The sequence below is a fragment of the Apis mellifera genome, linkage group LG2 (assembly GCF_003254395.2).
Source record: "Apis mellifera strain DH4 linkage group LG2, Amel_HAv3.1, whole genome shotgun sequence".
Classification (NCBI taxonomy): domain Eukaryota; kingdom Metazoa; phylum Arthropoda; class Insecta; order Hymenoptera; family Apidae; genus Apis; species Apis mellifera.
The window spans coordinates 4,612,863-4,633,364 of record NC_037639.1 but is presented as its reverse complement, the minus strand read 5'-3'; the positions used below and the strand labels follow the sequence as shown (position 1 = coordinate 4,633,364).

Below are 20,502 nucleotides of genomic sequence, written 5' to 3'. Positions count from 1 at the left end.
AGAGACGCTGCGGGCAAATGGGACGTATTTACTGCACGCGTTCAGCGTGTAAATTGTCGTTATAAAATCCATCTACTTGTAGAGAACTTATGAAATAATCGTAATATTTACATTAACCAGATGATATGCATACCACATAGAGACGCATAATTAATGCTTTCATCACACAATACATATATACACATATTTACATATACATATATTTACATATGACACATACATAATACATACAAAAAAGAAAAAATACAACACACCAACCCGTACCATGTTTTGTAATTAAATGTTTTTGTTAGTATTATATGAGAAATTAACAGAATAAAAACACAAGTGGAAATATAATAAACATGTTCCGTGCTATGTAAAAGTACCCTACTACTACTGTGTTATATCTAGAATGAAAAAAATTTGAAGCGAGAGAGAATTCTGGTTTTGCTTTAGAATTCTCATTAATTCAGCGAAGAATAGATTTTTTTTTCTGAAAAAAAAAAAAAAAATCTGCTGGCCTCTAAAACAGCCAGTATTTCGATCGAAATGCTGCGAGGAAAAGAAAAGCAAAACGCGACTCTCGCTTATATCTCGGTAATTTTAAATATTGTCAGCGCGCAATTAGTTTAAGCATAAAGCGGCAATCTTATCTCCTCTTTGTCTGTTCTCACAAACGGGTAGACTGAGCAAGTACCATATTGTAATCTACGATACCACTTGTTCATTGTAACAGCGACGTGCGTTATAGGTCATGCTTTTTCCACGTGTGAGAATCCTCTGTTTTTTTTTTCTTTCTTTTTTTTTAACGTGCGTATTCGGTTGAGCGCGCGTCGCTGACTCATGCACGTTGCTCGAATGTTGTTGTGCGTACCTCGTATAAAATGAAAAGAAAAAAAAAAAAAATTTCTTCGAAAGTAGAATTAATATGTGTGTGAATTTGCGCTTATTCGATGAAACGTCCGGGAGGTTCGTGCGTCGCTTGTTTGGAAGACAAAAATGAAATAGTAAAATCGTATGATATGATCTAAAAGAAAAGAAAAAAAATTTATTGAAAATATTCGATTGTCATTCGATCTATCCAGTGGTTACTGGTAAATTAATTCAAATGTTTTTCGAGGAACAATTACATGAATCAAGTATTTACGAATATTTAAACAAACGAAAAAAAAAAAAAAAAAGAAAAAGACAAAAGAATGAAATTAAATTCTGTGATTTTTCGGAGAAAAGTCAGTATTAAGAATCTCCAGAGAAACATAAATTCCTAGGAGCAATAAATAGTCGATTCCGAACACTACGACTCTTGTAATAATAATCAATCGGCATTACAGTAATGTATCGCATTTATCTCATTTGAGTAAAATACAATTGCGGGATAAGATACGGCGGAAATCGTAGAAGCAAAGTATGTTGTAACGATAGGCATACATTATTATCGCTATTTTCGCGTGTATTATTACTGCACAGTCCTTCCACAAACTATCTTAATCACATTATTAAACGAATATAACGTAATAAAATGTTAGATGATGTAGATACAATGTAAATATGGTAATGTATCGCTTGACAAATGAAATTTTATTAATACATTCGCTTGTTTCGTATTTAAAAAAAAAAAAATATATATATAACAATGCTACAATTATTATTTAGGGGTGCGCATTACAAGTTTAACTAATAATTCTCAGAAAAAGGGAAAGGTATTTTTAATAAAAATCAATTATTAAATAATTCAATGTTATTTAAGCGTAAATCATAATCATTAAAAGTATATAAAATAAATAATTGAAAAAACTGTAGTATTTATTGTCTTATAGATAATTTACATTATTTTTTTTTTATGTCATAAATGAATTACGAATGAATTCGTATAACTATCGGAGATTATAAAAGGCACATTACTGTGGCAACATCATCATGCTCGAACATTTCCGTAGAACAGTGAATAACCTCCTCGTTCTCACGTACGGACACTTAAGAAGCATGGTTCATCCTACTCCCTCTCCTTTTACTTACAGCTTCAAGAAAGACTAAGCGTTACATGCGGCATTCGCCGCTCTTTTCTTTCTGTCTTTGTTCTCCAACTAACATCAAAGCATAGTTCCTTGTCACGCGTGTTCTCGACAACGAGGGTTTGGTGATTCCACTCACCTTCTCCTTTTTCCTTCTTCACCACCTCCATCATTTCCACTACTATCATCTTTTCCACCTCTTCAGCAGCGCTTTCATGCATCCCTCTTCGTTCCCACAAGCAGTGGACGACAAGGTGTTAGTCACCTCAAGGACGTTCGCTGTAATTGGGATAGGTCGGATAGATACGTCAGAGGGGGGGAAGAAAGAATAAGATAGAAAAGGACGGAACTAGGGTAAAGAGAGGGAGGTACGTTGCGAGTAGATAAGTGGGGGAAATGAAAGTAGTAAGAGCGAGACAGACATAGAGTTAGAGAGAACTAGTGGCGATGCGTGCGTTTCTGTAAATGGCGCCTGACCGAGCATCGCGCGTCACGATTCTCTCTTTCTCTTTCTTGTGGTAGCCGTGACTAGGGTCCGTGCGCGTTGTAGCCGTGGTGCATCAGTCCTGGACCGGAGGTTGTGCCGTAAGATACGTGAAATCCCGATGCGAGTGCACGGTTACCGGTGACATCTTTTTCTTGTGCTTGAATATGGCGTGTTGTGTTGCATTTGTCGTAAGTGAACGTCAATGCTAGTGGTACTTGGCGTTGAATTTGCATGCATGCAACATGGAAGAAGGTGCGTTGGTGCTACGATAGTGGTTTCCAAGCGAGGAGAGTTCCGCGATAGCAACGCCGTCTGTACACGGAACGAAGAGTATATCGGCTGTTATCGCCTCCTACTTCTCCTCTTCTTCCTCCCCTTCTTCCTTACCCTTACTATCAACACGCAGCCGCCTCTTCGCCTTTGTTCGGACTCGCGTGAGCTCGTTGCCACGGACACTACGGAGGCCGCAGGTAAAGACCGATTCAGGGCCGACATTGTCACAAAATATGAGAGTGAAAGAGAAAGATAGATTAAAAAGAGAATGCTTATCATGACGCTCTGTCTGAGTTTCATCATTCTCGGTGAGAAGAACAAACAAAAAGAATAAAAAGTGAGGTTAGGAATTGAATCTGTTCGTAGTCAGCAACTTGGGTGAAAATGCAATTAAGTTTCGTTCCACTCGGCTGACGTGAAACTGTGCGCCAACGTAAGCCTGTAGATATATCTGCGCGTAATATATGCGAATGAAATACGAAATAGTAGTATACGCACGATGTGACCTGAAAATAGATGTTCAAGATAGACTGAGATGGAAAGAGGTAGATGACCGTGGAGTTTTTTAGACATTGTATAAACTAATTTTTGGTTAGTGTCAATTCTATTTACTAGTAGTACTATGCAATATGCTGCCAATTATTAAATTATATTAAAAATTAAGCAGAAAATATTATTTTATAAAAATGTAATAATAGAATATATATAATTTTTTGAAAAACAATAATTTATTTAAATTCTTTACAAAAATTTTATGTAGATACATAGATATTTTATGTTAAAATGAACTAATTATATAACAAACATGTTAGAATCTAGAATTTGAAAAAGAATACAATCAATGACAAAAAGATTTTTGTTTTAATGTCGTGAATCCATAGATTTATCTTACAGTGCAAATCCTATCGTACGAACCCGTGGAAACCTGTTCTTCGTCGCGAGTTATTTCGATCGCAGCGATCCACAGTTTAATTTCTGCTTTGAGTGCGAGCATGCGCATGCGTTGCAACACGGCTGCTCTGCTATTCTCACCGAATAATTTACGGCACGTGAGCTCCACGGGATCGAACGCATTCGTGACACAAACAATATTGTATATGAATCAAAGATACGTGTGCTTATCTCAACGCAATGTTTAGGCGTGATCTGACGCGTATATAAGTGCGTAAAGTAGTGAACAAGACGAACTCGCGCTCGTGAAAGTTATAATCGATCGTATAACAAATTCATTCGATGTATCATCATTCGACGTATCGTTTTTACATGTTATAACATATTTATCGATTATGTATAATTGCCAAATTACTATTTTAATATATATATATAATATTTTTTAGCATTTATGACATTGATATTATTTTGATCGTATCAATTTTTTTTATAATGAAATATTAACATTATGTTAAATAATTCTTTTTATATTATGCAGTATTTATACGATAGGAATTCATGCGAAATCAAAACTGAAATTCAAAAATATGTAAAATTTCATCTTTCCATAGTTAAGTATGATCCAGATTTTTGCAGTATTGCATTGGCTGTAACTATGTATTATAACTGGCTTAGTCTCGTAATGGCTTCACCATGCTTTTATTGTCTTTAGTATCATTCAGTATACTTTGCATATTTTATTCTGTTGCCAACAATAATAAATTTATTGTACATTTTTCAAAGGAAAGATTTTTTGAATATGTATACGTTAATTAAAGAGGTTAGGTTCTAATTGATCATTTGATGGTACATATTACTCACCTTATACTACACATGTTTGTCTTTATGCGAAATATGATTTCGAAATATGAAAAGAACTCGTATAATTTGTATGAAATGGTAATTTTCAAGTAAACAAAAGAACTTTCGCTGCTCAGGTCACCGATGCAGCGCAAACTAATGTATGTAATTTGTGTGCGCGGGAGGTTAAGTATTGCGCGGCAAAAAATATCTTTAATATTTTTATAAATTCATCTATAAATCTTTTTGATAAAATAGAAACGGAATCATTACGTTATTCTCACATAATCTAAGTAGGATTACTTCTCTTCATACTATGTGTTTTTATTAAATCGATGAAGTAAAAATATTTTTTCTTTTCTTTTTTTCTGTGACACATTTACGATTCATCGATTTAATTGTTATTATTCATCATCTGTACGTTAACCCTTTTTATAAATTTTGTTCTAAAAATTATTGAACATATTAAAAAAAATCAGAAGGATACAAAAAATTATCCGTGAAATACATTATTTGATATAAAAATTTCTCGTATATTCGAGACGAATGGTTGTTGCTATGTGCGGTTTCTTGCTCTTTCCTATACGAAACCGCATGTTAGTCCTTTTTAAATCTTATTTATATTTTAGATAATGCATCTCGGTTATCTTTTTTTCTTTTTTTCGTGACAATTAAATTCACGCAGGAAAGGGGAATCAAATCTCAGCCGGTTTCGCATTAAAGTACGCGTTCTTACCACGCGATTATTGAATTTTTCTATAAATAACGTACTACAAACGAAACAAAGGTTATTAATATTAGTTCGCATAGTTGGGTGTAAGAGAAAAAGCAAAAATGGAGGAAGGAGGTAGCAGAATGGTGATGCATGCCAAAAAGGCCCAGAAATTCAAACGTTGTTTCCATGTATTCTTTATCATCGTTGCCAATCAATGAGACATTGGCAAGTTGCCATTAGTTATGAAATAATTCTGAAATTCGACTCGTAATGGTCTCACGCCGTTGTAATACCGATGAAAATGTTAACCACTTCTTACGTGGCAGACTTCACTTCCGGCCGCGTTGTATTTTATTATGACGGAGACGGAATCATGTTGCGCGAAGCGCCACGCAAATTCCAACCGAACAGCGGCTTTTTAATTCGTCGGTAAATCCGATCTTGATCAAATCTGTTGCTAACCGCGTCTACCGTTGATTCGACGCTTTACGAGGGTCACTGAGAAGCGCGTCGAGACGCCCGCGCATGCAACTCGTCGACGTCGTTGTCGTCGTCGTCGTCGTTGGGTTACGCTCGTGACAGTGCTATCGTACACGTATTACTATATATGCTGGTTACAGGTATGTATATGTAATCGCGAGACTGCAACCTACTACTCTTTTAATAGACGACGAATAGGTCTATAGACACACGCTAGACGTCGTCCACGGTCAATGCTTGGCACATGGCGACACCAGGACTGAACGTTGAATGAAATATTTTCGAGAGCGTATCCGGTTGCGTTCACACGCACTCGACGATCGGTTAGATTCGATGACGGTTTTATCATTACCAAACTAGACAGGAGATTGAACTTTCGTTTGACAAAGTTATCTTTCATTCCTTTTCAGATATTGTTTAATTCTAGTGCGAATATTTAGTTTGATATCATAGTCTGATTTTAAATTTATTTTAACTTTTAATTTATTATCGTGCACGTGCATACATGTCGCTTTTTTATATCAAACTTATCAAATTTTTATAGTAAATTTAAATATTTATTTTAAATCTATTATCTAAAAAAAATATTCTGAGAATGTATGTATGTGTGTGTCTGTGTGAGTGTGTGTGTGTCATAGAAATCAATTGAAAATAGAAAATTAGAAAATAATAATTTTTTTTTATTTATTTAGATTTATTTATTTAAATATATATCAATATTATTTTTTTGGATTATAAATATTTTAATTTTGATTATATATTATACATAAAAAGAAAAAGGAAATTTTTAAAGAACATTTTTATTTTTTATGAATAAGATCAAAATAGCTTCTTCTACTATTGTTGAAAAAAATCTATAAATAGCAAAGTTTAATTTTTCTTTCTCGTTTTTTGGTATTTTTTTTATTACATTTCGAATTTTTAGTATCTTTTTTAAATGTCATTCTGAACAAATTATCATACAGAGAAAAAAATAAAAACGAAAAAAAAGAAAGAGAAAATAGTAGAAACGAATATCGAACAAGGACTCTTCTTTTTTAGAACGACTAGCGTCAGTCTGGGCGTTCTTCGATCATGAGTTTCAATTGAGGTGCGTCGCCTGTATACTCTAGTGGGTGATCAAACAAATTACATTATGTGGAATTGCAAGCTCAAAAGCCCGTCTATTAACCACCGTCTGTAAGTTGCATTGGTATACGTGTATGCATACGAACGAGATACGCGTGACGCAAATATATAGAGACTTTCGATTGATTCTGCGTGTAATAATAGCACAACAGGGTGGTGCTGCCGGGCAGTCTGGTAGCGCGCAACTGATTATGAGGTGCATAAGGCAATATCACTTAGATGATTCTGCCAATTACCATCATTGGTCATTGTGTACGCGATTCGGTAAAAAATTTCACGATACAAATTTTATTTGTTTGAGTTTTATTCGCGCGATACCAATTCACGATCAAAATTGCAATAAAAGAGAAGGGAGGTAACAATAAGAAAAGTCATCAAGTTGCGTCAATATTTACGATTATTGCACTCTCCATATTTCGTTCTTCATTTTACCATTAATGGTCAATTAAGTGTTTTTCAATGTATACATGTATTTATTGTTCGATGCAAGATCATCTTTTTTTTTTTTTGCTTGAAATGAATTGCATCGAAGTGAATTGCACATTTACTCCTGCGTCATTAGAAATATTAATGGAAGAAAAGTATTTGTTTAAATATACAATAAGATTTATATAATTATTATTGTCTCGATTTTTTATTGGATCATAATAACGAAATAATGTTAATAAATTGCGAGTAATGAGAGAAATTGATTCGTAGTTATAAAGAGATGATTATTAATAGATTTAAATTTTTAGAAGATTAAAAGAATTATTTATCTTGGGTGTGTAAATATTTATACACTCAAAAAATGATTTTTCTCTCTTAAATGTGAAAGGTCAACTGATTCTAAGACCGAATCAATCGTAGCAAATTTATTATTAGAGCGAGATCGATAAGGAATAATCTACATATCGGACTCCTGCGGTTTTTCTTCGATAATTTTGTGATACGATAAAGTGCGAAAGCACCTCTTAAACTGATACGGTAAATATCGTGACAATGTACTTGATGCCAATTTATCTGAAAGTTCAATTTTTTCTGTGTTATGTCATTGAGCTATGAAACACGATTATGCTTTTGCAATTATAATTAAAAATGATTGGCATTTATAATTTTGAGAATAATCGTAGAATAATTTTAAGAATAATTTCAAGGACGATTAAAAAAACAAATAAAGATTATATTTTTTTACGAATATTATTATTTTATATATTCAATATTAAATTCCAATCTTTTTATTTTTTCTTTAATTCTTAATTAAAAAATTTTAGTGCAACATAATTGAAAAATAACACTTTTAAGTATATCTTTTAAAAATTATTTATATATATATAATATCTTACATATATATCTTTTAATAATTTATTACAAAATTATTTAAGAAAATTACATTAACACATATTTAATTCCGAAATTAAATCGTTATTGTTTAATTTTCTATTAATTACAATCTTTGGAAAAAGGATCAATTTGCAAGATGATGCGTAAAAAAAAAAATTGCAATTTTTTGAATCGCGAAAAAAAAATAATAAAGCTTTTATAAATTTTTTTATCTTCGTCTATAGATTTCTTATCTGTTTTGTAAATTTATGACAATTATACGTTGAAAATTTCATCGATATCGGTTGATGTAGAGACAAGCGACAAGTATCGAAAGATATAAAAGGATGAATACTTTCTGCCAGGAGTTGTACAACTCGCGCAATAGTATTTATCGATTCTGTTATTAGCTCACCATTAAATGTTCCATTACGTTATCATGCGTTTATAATTTTACGATACAGATAAAAAAAAAAATATTTTACGTTTCTTCCGTCAACCACAATGCGCGTAATAGTATGTTGATTCTGTTACCAATACGCGATTATGCGATATCGTTGTCGTCGTTCACGCATTTATTTGTAGATTTTCATTCAACGAGTACTGTTAAATACTAACTGTAACTTATTGACGTCCTTCCACGACGCCACTACTCGTTTTTCCTTGCTCATAAACGACAACCAGTTATCGATTAGCTATTGCCACCAATGAAGAAGGAAAAAAGACATTATGCCGGTGTTGTGAGACATACTGTCTTGCTCTTCAACCAATAGATTTATTATGTAATTCTTACCTCTTGGTCTTGGAATATGTTGTATATACATACGATTCTATAATCGTGATCGGTTATCGAAGGCGATCGAACCTTAATTGTGTTATCGAACTGGACGATTATTTTTTATTTTTATAGTCGAATTTTTTTCATTATTCCGCGGTTTTTTTTCGAAAACTCTATTTTTAAAAATCGATTTTGCCAAGAGAAAAGCGATCTTTCGAAATTGCACCAGCAACAATAGTTGCTTAATCTTTTAATTTCATCGCGACTTGTTGAGTCCATGTATTGTGTAAATTTTCAATACTGATAACTGTATGATACATGTTTCTATCGATTTTTAAGCATACAATAGAAAAGTATCAGTTTATATATCTATATAAATGATGTTTCATTTAAGATGAAAAAGCGATACAAATGCATCTTTTTTTTTTTTTTCAGAAACAAAATATTGGAAATATTGTACATGATTTCTTATTTTAATTGCAAATTATTGATTTTAATTTTGTTAAAAATACATGTTTTTAATAATGCTTATATAATATCCAAAAAATTGTGAATTATTTTATCAATCTGATAATTATAATTAATAATTTAGAATATAATAATGGAAATTGTTAATATTTGATTTTATGGTTAATTTTCTAAAATTTATAATATCATTTTGCATGTTTCTTGCATAATGATTTATCAATTTTTTATAATTTTCTATAATTTTTCAAATAACACTAATGGACAAATTCTCTCCACTTATAATCATGTCCATATGATAAAAATTAACCTTTAGATAAATGATTTCAATTGTCAGAAGTTTGATTAATCTATTAACTTAAATTTTCTTTAATTAATGGAGTTTAGATAAATCAAATCATATACATATATATGTGTTTTTGCTTTCAAGTATCGTCGATGTCAGTTCTATGACCGTAAGTTCTTTGCCGTGATTTGTTGCTTCTTCACTTCGAGTAAATGAACGTACGTCATATGTATGGTCAGTATTCAATGAACGTAGGTCGTCGATGACGATTACTCATTCGCAAGTATTATCATTACTACTCAGACTGTACCGACAAAATCTTTGAGTTTTGACAATATAACAGTGTTGGCGAATTACGTTGATTAATTTTTATATCGCTAAGGTAATTGATTAATGTTATCATTGCATTGATAATTGTATTTTTTTAAATTAATTTATCTAATTTATCTTTGGAAATTCATTGAAGAATTTCGTATCTAGATATGTTTGCTATTATTCGATATAAATCAATAATATTTTAATTATATAAATGATAATTTCGAAATAAATAATTAAGATAGGAATTATTTTATAATTAGCATAGAAATTCTTAAAAATGTATTTTTTTTGTAAATAAATGTTTTATTATATTGTTTTATTGTAAATTATTCTATATTTCTATATTCTATATTCTATATTTATTCTATATTTGATAAATTTATAACATAATGTTCATGGTGAAATATTATATAGTATTTTTTTTTTATACGTATTTTCATTGAAACATGTATCTATAGTTTGCCCGGGAAAATCAAAAACACTGTTCATAATATCAAATGGCAAACGTATATTTCCGATGTATCGTTATATGAATACACAAGAATCCTCTCGAGTAATGGTTTATTTAACTATTCTTCGTTGGATTTCTCTTTTTCGAGCAAGATGCATTCTCGATACACTGTTACTGCATTTTTCCGAAAAGGATAAAATAGTCCTTTGGTATCAGCCCTATCAAACTATCCATGCACGTACAAACATACGCGGATCAGTTGCCAGTAGAATGAATGCTAGCAGTGTACACGTGACCCGAGACCAGCCAATAGGCCGGAGGCCCATTCAACGTTGCTTTGGCTGCAGTATCGTATCTACTCGGCACACATTGTATTTCGAACTTAAAGATAAATTTTATAACTGGTCATGCGTCTTTTCATTAAATTTTATTTTTTCTTGTAAAATTCATAAAACGTTCTTAGTCATCGATTGTCGTCGTCTTCTGCCTTTCGTCGCATCTTTATTGATTCATCATTAACGTTTCACCACGGAAAAATCTTTCGTTCACATTTCATCATAGGTATGAGATATTGGATTGTTATTGTTATTTATTGAAAAAGTTATTTCAATTTTTTAATTAGATACAATAAAATTGCGAAATTTGTAGTAAAAGGAATTGAGATAAATCTATTTTTGACACTTTTTAAATTAATATTATGAATAATATATCTATGAAAAAATTGTACATTATGTATAGGTTAGGTTTAACTAGTAAATATAAAACGAGCAATTTCATATAATAGAAATGCAAATCCAGTTCTGCTTCTCTTTCGCATTTAATAAAAAACATTTTTTATCAATGAAACAATAATAAATTGTATATTTTATTGCATATTATTAATGAAATGTAATCATTTCATGCAGATTGAGCAATTTTAAATTCGCCAAAAATTAAAATGAGAATTTTATCAATTTAATAATTAATAATTATTGAGTGCTGAATCTAAATTAGTTTTTATTAATTTTTTATTTAATTAAATAAATTGTTTTTTAGTTATACAGTGCAGGACAATTAATAATTTTCAATTTTTAATTTAAATCTTATTCTCATTACGTTCTTATATGTCATATGTAGAAGTAGATTTCTTTTATAAAAAATACAATGTACTTTGAAAGTCTTCTTCTTCTTTTATGTTCAATAAAATATTTTCTGCGATTCAACTTGAATCTCTTCTACAATGTTGAAACGAAGCCATAAGATATAAACTATTGTGAATTTTTTCTAACCAAAAATTAAATTGAAGCTTAAAAAGTTCCAATTCATTTGAAAAGAAACTCAAATCGTATCATAAAAAAAATGCATTATGCAATTGAAAATAAAAATTTTTCGAAATATATTTAAAACGTAATAAAAATAATCTATATTGATACAAATAGATTACGTTAGATTATAATAAATCAACTTCTTTTTTTTTTATTATATATAAGTGTGAGAATGAGATTTGATTTCTAGTGGAAATATACTATTTTACGGATAAATTAATTGTGTATTATCGTTTTTATCCATGAAGCTACACGTGTAATAGATAATGGATATCTTGCTAAGTTTTATCATGCAACTTTACCAGAATTGTTCAATTTTTTCATCTTTCATCTTTGATAAGATGAAAGTGATTCATAAGATTTAAAATGCAAAATTTGACATTTAACTGATTTTTATCTCAAATGATTCTAATTATGATTTGAATAGTTTGTTTTTACTCTGTTAATTATTAGCTAAATTATATATTCAGTAAGTTGCGAGAAAGTATATTAATTTTTTTTATAATAATACTATATTATTTATAACCATTTTATAAAAATCAATAGAGATATTATACGTTGAATAATTAGATATGGAAATTTCTTGTTTAAGGAATATTCTTTATAGCATCGATATTAATTACATTTCAGATAATTCCAGCGAAAATGGAAAATATAAATTTAAAAATTGTACAATGAAAAAAACGTTTCTATATTTCACATCTTTTCTTTTACAAAATCACTATGTATTCAATTTCATTAATTTCATAGCATAAATTTAATGAACCATAATAACTTCTATAACGCTTGAGTAAGCATGCACTGGTTATGATATAAATTGATTAAACAATTAATAATTATAATTTGTAATATCATGAATAATACAGACATATTATAAACAATAATTTTCTTTCCCTTTTTTAGAGGAAATATTCCTATGATTTGTAGAATCGTATAATTGAATTGTATTTATTAAATACTTTCATTAAATTAATATAAAAAAAATATAATTTAAAAATCAAATTCAATTCAATAATAAAATGAAAAATTCTACTTTTTTTTCAATTATACTTCATAGAATCAGTAATGCTGTATATTAAATAATACAGCTTCTGATCTAAATTAACAATAATAACATTGAAACATATTCACCATATTTTTTGCATTGTATTTTTGTTCAAATATCTTATTCTTTACGATAGTGCATAAAAGTTATTTTCGTTATGTTATTTTATCTAATTTTGTTTGATTTGAATTTTTTTCATTAATTATACATCGCGGATTTTATTCCATAAAATATATTAGAAGATAGTAGTATATATATTCACTCAGTATTAATTTAATAGTCAAATTTAACATATATTGTTATGGATAGGAAAGTGGATTGCTATGGATAGTAAAATTTTATTTGCAATTTTAATTTAATAATCATAGTTTTAATATGCCTTACAATTAATCAAAATCAGTTAATAATAAACTTAAAATAAAATTGGAAAAGTTAAAAACAAAATAATAATTCTTATAGAATATATCGAATTAATTATTTATAAAAATAGATACATATAATACGATTTTTATTTTTATAAAGATCTTATTCACTATTCAAAATTGGAATATTTAAAATTTATTTGAAAATAACTCTATCCGATATATTCATTAATATTACACATAGAAATTCCGTTCATCGTTATTTCTTGGTATATGTCAAATTTCTAAGAAACCTTTTTCGTGTCTCGCGTGGAGTTAGTGAGAACACAGAGGCTATCCACGTGAAGTCCCATAACGAGGTTACGCCATTCATCGACAGCGCACGAAAGTCTATGAAGGGAAATGCAGAAGGGGAGTCGAGTCACTACAAGGTACTCCCGCAGTATCTCATTGATGAAGTCTTTACCGGACGTATTCTACTCCTCTGACAGAGAATTCAAGTGGAATTCATATAACCATTTTAAATAACCTTTGAATAATAGACTTTTAGATGATACAATGATACAATGAATTTTAGATGATACTTCTGGATTGATAGAATGACAATAAAATGATAGTGTATTTAAATGATCCTAGTCTTAAAAATTTTCTTTGCATATGATATAGACATATATTATTATCAAGAATTTATTCTATCTTGTGTTTTATTTCTATTTTTTCTTTAATTTTTTCAATCATTCCAATTAATCGATTTTTATGAAAAAATATTAGATCTAACTGGAATTAGAAGATAGAAAAGAGTAATGTATATATAATTATATATTAATTGCTAATTTGCTTGTGCATTGATATGTTAAATAAATTTCATATTTTCTTTTATTAATAATTAATCTTTCACATAAAAAAATATATTATCTTTATTAAGATAATAAATAAGTTTAAGAGAACAGTAAAAAAATAAATAATATTTTTTATATAATTTAGGGAAAGTGTTTTCGATTGTTTTCGATTGTTAGGAAATGTGCAAAGGAAATGTTTCTACGCCAATGATATGTACGCACGATACTAGTGTATAGTTAAGTATGTATGTACGCATGCACCGAATCTCTCTTTTTCTCTTTCCGTTTCTTACGCCGTAACGCTGTATATGCGTGCTTATATATGAATTGTGTGCAGGGCTGTACACAACTAAGGATCGTTTGTTTAAAAGTTAATAAACATCTTCATGATGATATCGATAATTCGTGATAATGTTTATTGATAAAATTAATAAAGATATGAGTTTTTTTTATCAAATCAATAAATAATTATATATTATTTATTTAAAATAAAAAATAATCTCTTGATATATAAAATGAAAATGTAAGTAAAGACATCTTATAAACGGGATCATTTTTTTGGACAAATAAAAAAAAAATCTTTAATCTTAATCTTTGAAGTTTATTATAAGATTACAAATTTATTACACATTTATACAAAATTTAAAAATACAGAAATTTACAAATTGTATATAATAATAAAAGAATATATTTGTTAGATTTAATATTTATCAGCTAAAATAAATCTTTTTTTTAAATTTCAATTCTTCAGTCATATTTAAATACTTATTAGATTTAATAACTATGTATTATTCGTTTTAAAAATAAACAAAAATTAATCAGAAAGATATATAGAGTATAAATTATTAAATAAAAGTTGATAATCAAATATAGTTGTAGAATGACATATTTATAATATAAAAATGAGATTATATATTGAACGTAATTTTTTTTATATTAGATAAAATCAAATTTTCTAATCTGTTAGAAAGTATATTATCGTTTCTTGTATAATACTAATATATATATATTGTTCCTGCATGGTGGTACTTCTGGATGTAGTAAATATATATGTGTATGCAAATGTGTAACGCATGAATCTTCTACAAACGCTTACGCACGAAAGACTGTTACGCCAGATGTCTACTACGAGGCATGTGTAGATTTTAATATATGATCATGACACTTGACAAAAAACAAGTGCTTTGCTTGCAAATTTTCGAAAAATTGAAATATGCCTTTAACGATAGCATTTTAATTATTTTATAATGGCATAGGATTTGGAAAATATATACCAAAATGATTATAATATATCTTAATTATTTAAAATTTTATTCTATTTATTATTTACTTATCATAATATATTTTATTTATTTATAATATTATTGTTGTTTATAGTAATTATTACTATCTAATTTTTTGATCAAAACTTTAATTAATTATAATCTTTCTTAGAAATAAACAAAATTTTAATTATAAAAGATTAATGCATCATCATGAATAATTAGTTTTTTTTCATTTAATTTCTTTTTTTCTTATATATTTCATATTATTTACAAGTTATCATAAATATGCAATTTTTTTTTTATGTATGTATAAATTATATAATTTTTTGTTCATATAATTATTATATTTGACATTTGATTTGACTTATTTAACATTTTTACATCCCTTATGAGTAAAAAAATATAGATGAACAGATAATAATAGACCTTGATGCAATAAAAGTGATATGAACAATGTATCTCGGTACTGTTCATTCTGATTCGTGTGTTGTATTATTTGAAGGCTTTGAACGATGAATAATGATGTTGACTTAGAAGTTGCTACGTCTAGGCAAGCAGATGATCATCTCTCACAAGCGGTTTGAGTATCTTGAGCAAATATTTGTAGTTTACGAATGGTTTGCAAATGTAGCTGAGAGAATATAATTATCGCGTTTGTGATCGTTTTAATAGGAACAGAATAAATAGATAGCGTTGACATATAAAACCTGTATTAAAAAGTTATTTTGTTATGATTAGAAAAAGATATTTAAATATCCATGTTTTTAAGAAATTCTAATGCTTTTTTCTAATTCTAATACTTCATAAATATTATTGAAAATATTTATTGATATTTTAATATTTTCTATTTTAAAATATTTTTAATTCTTAATTACTGTCATTAGATTATAAATGATCATAACAGTTTAAGTTAACTTTAGTATATTGATTTTAATTTTTATTTTTATTTTATCCTATCAAACAAATATATAAAATAAAATAAAATATAAAATAATTTAAACTTATAATTATTAATAATTCAATAATATTAATTGTGCGTTAAATATTAAATATGTGATAAATAATATAAAATATAAATAATATAAATTATAAATTATAAAAAATATTTCATAAGTAATATCTAAAATAAATAATTTTATATTTTTTATAATAACTTTTATATTTTCTGTACAATACTTTGTTTTTTTATAAAATATTTTTTTGCTTTTTATATATATTAAATATATTTCAAATTTTATCAAACTATTGATCATTTCTTAATACCGATAAATTAATATGCGCTGATAAAGGATGGATCATTAAAATTACCAAAAGCATCAAAATAAAATTTCTTGTCTTTATTAGAGAAATTTTCTATATAAAGAACAATAATAATTTTTTTTAAATTTATTATATGAATATATGTAAATACATTAATAATTAACAATAATTAATAATTTATATTTTCAAACATAATGATATTTTAATATATTTGATTTTATTTTTTTTTTTAAATATTTAATCATTTTTAATTTTATTAGATAAATATTTTTATTAGAATTTTGGATTGAAAGTATAAAACGGGAGAAAAATCTCATATTTTATCTGTCAAAAAATTTGCAATACTATGATATATTTTAAATAGTGATTGTTATAATAAAACATTATTAAAAATAATGAACAGAAAGTAAAACGAAATTTTATGGATTAATATTAAATTCAAAAACATAATGTTTTTTAAAACAAAAGATCAAGAAACACGTATGGAGGAATTCCTTGAAACCAAGAAGGCGGTAGGAACGTGAACCCACGGGTCCGCGGGGAGTGTGACGACGGTCCTGAGGCTACAGTCCGTCGGCGGTGTAGTGCTCGCTAGTGTGCGTAGGTGTGTGCTCCGGGTTAGAGGCTTTTACACGTACGAGCTGACAAGCGTCTGTGAGCGACCGTTTTATACAGAAGACTCGGTAATGTGTGAGTAAGGCAGTGAGAGTCCGTAAAGTAGCGCGTTCCGGGTGTGAGTGAAGTAGCGGCTGTCAGTGAGTGCGCGCGCGCCGTCTCGGCTGGTTCGAACGGTTCAGTGTATGCGGCCATGCGCATGTATATGTCTGTACGCGGTCGACAAGATATGAAGTAAAGGCGGTGGTGGAGGAGGACGAGGAGAAGAAGGTAGTAGTAGCGGTGGTAGCGGTGGCGGTAGTGGTGGTAATGGTAGTAGTATAGTGATTGAATGTGTGCGTGATGCCTGCTCGGTTATATGGCTCGACAAGTCGCAGGCAGTTCAGTTGAGCAACTGAGTCTGAGTCCATACGTGTGCATGTGACGCGAAAGAGCGAAGCGGAAAGAAAGAGAGAGGGATCGCGTGTGTAATTCGAGTGAAAAAGAAAGAAAAAAATGTATATTCGAAGAAGGAAAGATGTCAATAATTTGGTGGTATAGTGGTCGCGTTTCTTCGACTATGATAAATAAGAATATCATGGAACATGCACCGATGACGACGTCATGACCGTGTCGTGGTATTGGAGTCGCCATCTCTCCCGGTTGGTCGGTCGGTCTACTGTGACGGATTTTCGTGATGTGAGTGCACGCGCATTTGGTCGAAAGAGCCGACGAAAATTACAGCAGTGGCAAGGGCAGTAGAAGCCCGGATTGTTGTGGCGCGGTGCCGATGGTTCCCGGGAATTCGTGTCGACTCTTACGTTCATCGTCAATACTCACGGCATAGGTGACACGGTGGAGTGGCGGTCTACGAGACCACGACGACAACACACCACAGCAACGATGGCATTCACAGCTTTAGTGTACATATGTGTGTTGCTACGCGTGCGCGTGTGAAGTCGCTCCGCGAGAATGTTCTTTTGTGTGCGTACTATTCGTTTGCTCGCTCGCTCGCGCCCGTTCGTGAGCTTTCTTGTGGGAACATAGTTGCGTATGGAACATGTGTGCGTGCCAGTATATGTGTATGCACGTGCGCGAACTTCTTGTATTGTGTGTCAGTGACTCTCCATATTCACGGTGGAAGTAAGTGAGGTAGTTTCATCGCTGTCACGAGTATCCACTACCTGCCCTAGGAGTCTTACTATACGATGCCTATATCGTCTCTCGTCTATTTATACGACGACCATACACGTACTTACCTCTCCTCCCTCATCTTTCCTCACAGTCACTCTTTTAATCTTCTTTCTCTTTCTCTTTAATTCTCTTTCTCCTTTCTTATTTTTCTCTTTCTTATTTACTCTTTCTTCCTTTCTTTTACTCTTAAAGTTTCTCCATCTCTCTTCTACATTCACTGTGCTGCCCCACCAGTTTCCCCTTTCGTATCGGCTCCCTTTCTCCCGCCTCTCTCCCCACGTCTTTCTTTTCTTCTGCCTCTTCCCTCACCTCGTGACGACATCCGCGAACGAGCAAGCGACTCGGCTCGAATCGCCTCGAGTCGAGCCGAGAGAGCCGCGCGCCGAAGTCCACCGTACACCCTCGTATCCGTACTTACGTACACGCGGAATGTGCTGCCAGGAATTCTCTCTCACAATGGATTTATTGTGTTAGTGAGTAACAGCAGCGTGTGCGCGATAGTATATCGTGAGTGAGAGACGACTAGAAGACGCTGACCAGAACGACAACGACGACGATTACGACTACGACGACGACTACGACGACGACGATAACGACGACGACAACGACGACCAGGAGGACGACGAACAGAAAGAACGTGCGCGTCCGGCTTAACTCACGAGTCAAGATGGAGCTAGTAGACGCGGTACGTGAATTTCGCGAATTCAGTGCGATTTTTAGTAAGAATTGTGCGCCTAATGTACGCCATATAAAACCTAATATCGCGATTTTTCCTCGCGTTTATTGTGTATTAATTGTGCTTCATTATTTCCTTAGGATTTTCTCTGTTATTTTCGTATCTCTAGTTAACACGACATTTATACTTACATATATAATAACAAATTTTCGTGTCGTTTATTTTTGCCGAGTCTTGATTCGTACTCTAAACTCTGCTCTTCCTAACCTTTTGTGGTCCGTTACGCGTACATAGTTCTCGATGAATTTCAGTCAATTTGTATATATACGTGCATATTAACGTTCTTTCATTTTACCGTGTTCATTGGGATTTTTCTCAAAGTGTTTGTGTTATTGTTGAATGCGTTTCCAGAATTTAGACGCTAATACTCGTATATAATATATCGGCTTTGCGCGGTACGATTGATCATGCTGCGGCGGAACTGAATGGAAAGTAACTCTTTGGGTGACTTAGGATAATAATTGAGCAAGATGGTTCTGTGCGCACAAAAGTGCTATAAACGCAACCAGCAATCAAGGATTATCAATTCTATGTAATTCTTAATGGTGCTAAGCCCTAGTAAGTGTTGTGTATTTTATCTGTTTCTAATTTATTTATATTTATAACAAGATTTATCGTACGTGCACATGCTACGTATTTTTCGATAGTTGAAATGTTATGTAAATTCGCTATAGAGGTTCACTGTAATAGGTAGAATTTTGTACAGTGCATCTTTTCTGTGAAAACTATATCAAAGTTTACACTTTGAACAAATCTCTTGTTTATCAACTTTCATATTAATTTTTTCCTTTAATATTCGTTAAAAATAATTTTTATCGATATTCTATTTATAACTGAAGCTAACCATTGCCATGAAATAGTTTATTGAAAAAGTGCATTGATTCAATAATATTTGTACATTTTTCTTTTCTTTTTCTTTTTTTTTAGATCAATTTTATCTTCATATATTTCTCAATACTATATAGCTTATCAATTTAGTTTATTTATTTGTTAATTTTTCTCAATGAGCATTTATTTATCGTTATTACAATTAAATTTCGCAAAAATCGTGTTGATAAATCTTTAATGAATATCGAAGTTGCATTTTTAATTTAATTTAGACAATTTTGCGCAAGAAATAGATAGTTGAAAAAGGTCTCTGTTTTATTTTTCAATGCTGTAATTGTTCATGTTCCGTTTTAATATCATCGTTACTCTATTCAAATATGCATTTATATCTTGAACAGAATTATAGGAATTAGTGGTTAATTAGATATCTCGAATATTGTTAGTGTTAAGAGTATGTAACAATATTAACTAAGTTTTTTTATCGATTATATTGATTATATCGATATTTCCAAAGTCTTTCTATATATAAATAATGGTAAATTTTTGAAATTATTATTATCCTTTTAAATAATAAATTTTTTTTAACAATAAACGTTATATGATAGTACAAATTAGAACATGAAAAAAATAATATATATCATATTTCAATAATTTATAAATTATAATT

General features: G+C 30.2%; 1 protein-coding gene and 1 long non-coding RNA gene across 11 annotated transcripts in view; one reads left to right on the top strand and one right to left on the bottom strand.

Moving 5' to 3' along the window:
- Positions 1-765: 765 nt before the first annotated feature.
- LOC102655792 lies at positions 766-2,633 on the bottom strand. The gene is made up of 2 exons (XR_408210.3): positions 2,134-2,633; positions 766-2,066 (listed from the first exon to the last, which is right to left on the bottom strand). It is a non-coding gene; the product is annotated as an uncharacterized LOC102655792 (long non-coding RNA).
- A 19-nt stretch (positions 2,634-2,652) lies between these two features.
- LOC100578885 (putative transcription factor capicua) overlaps positions 2,653-20,502 on the top strand; it is a 52,158-nt gene continuing 34,308 nt past the window's right edge. For 3 of the 10 annotated variants that reach the window (XM_026438937.1, XM_026438939.1, XM_016910715.2), the window contains exon 1: positions 16,911-19,565. The gene's annotated coding sequence lies outside the window, so the exon portion shown is untranslated. Of the gene's footprint in view, positions 2,952-16,908; positions 19,566-20,502 lie in introns of those variants that run through there. The other 7 variants (XM_003249400.4, XM_006559093.3, XM_006559091.3 and 4 more) reach the window with 7 other exon arrangements.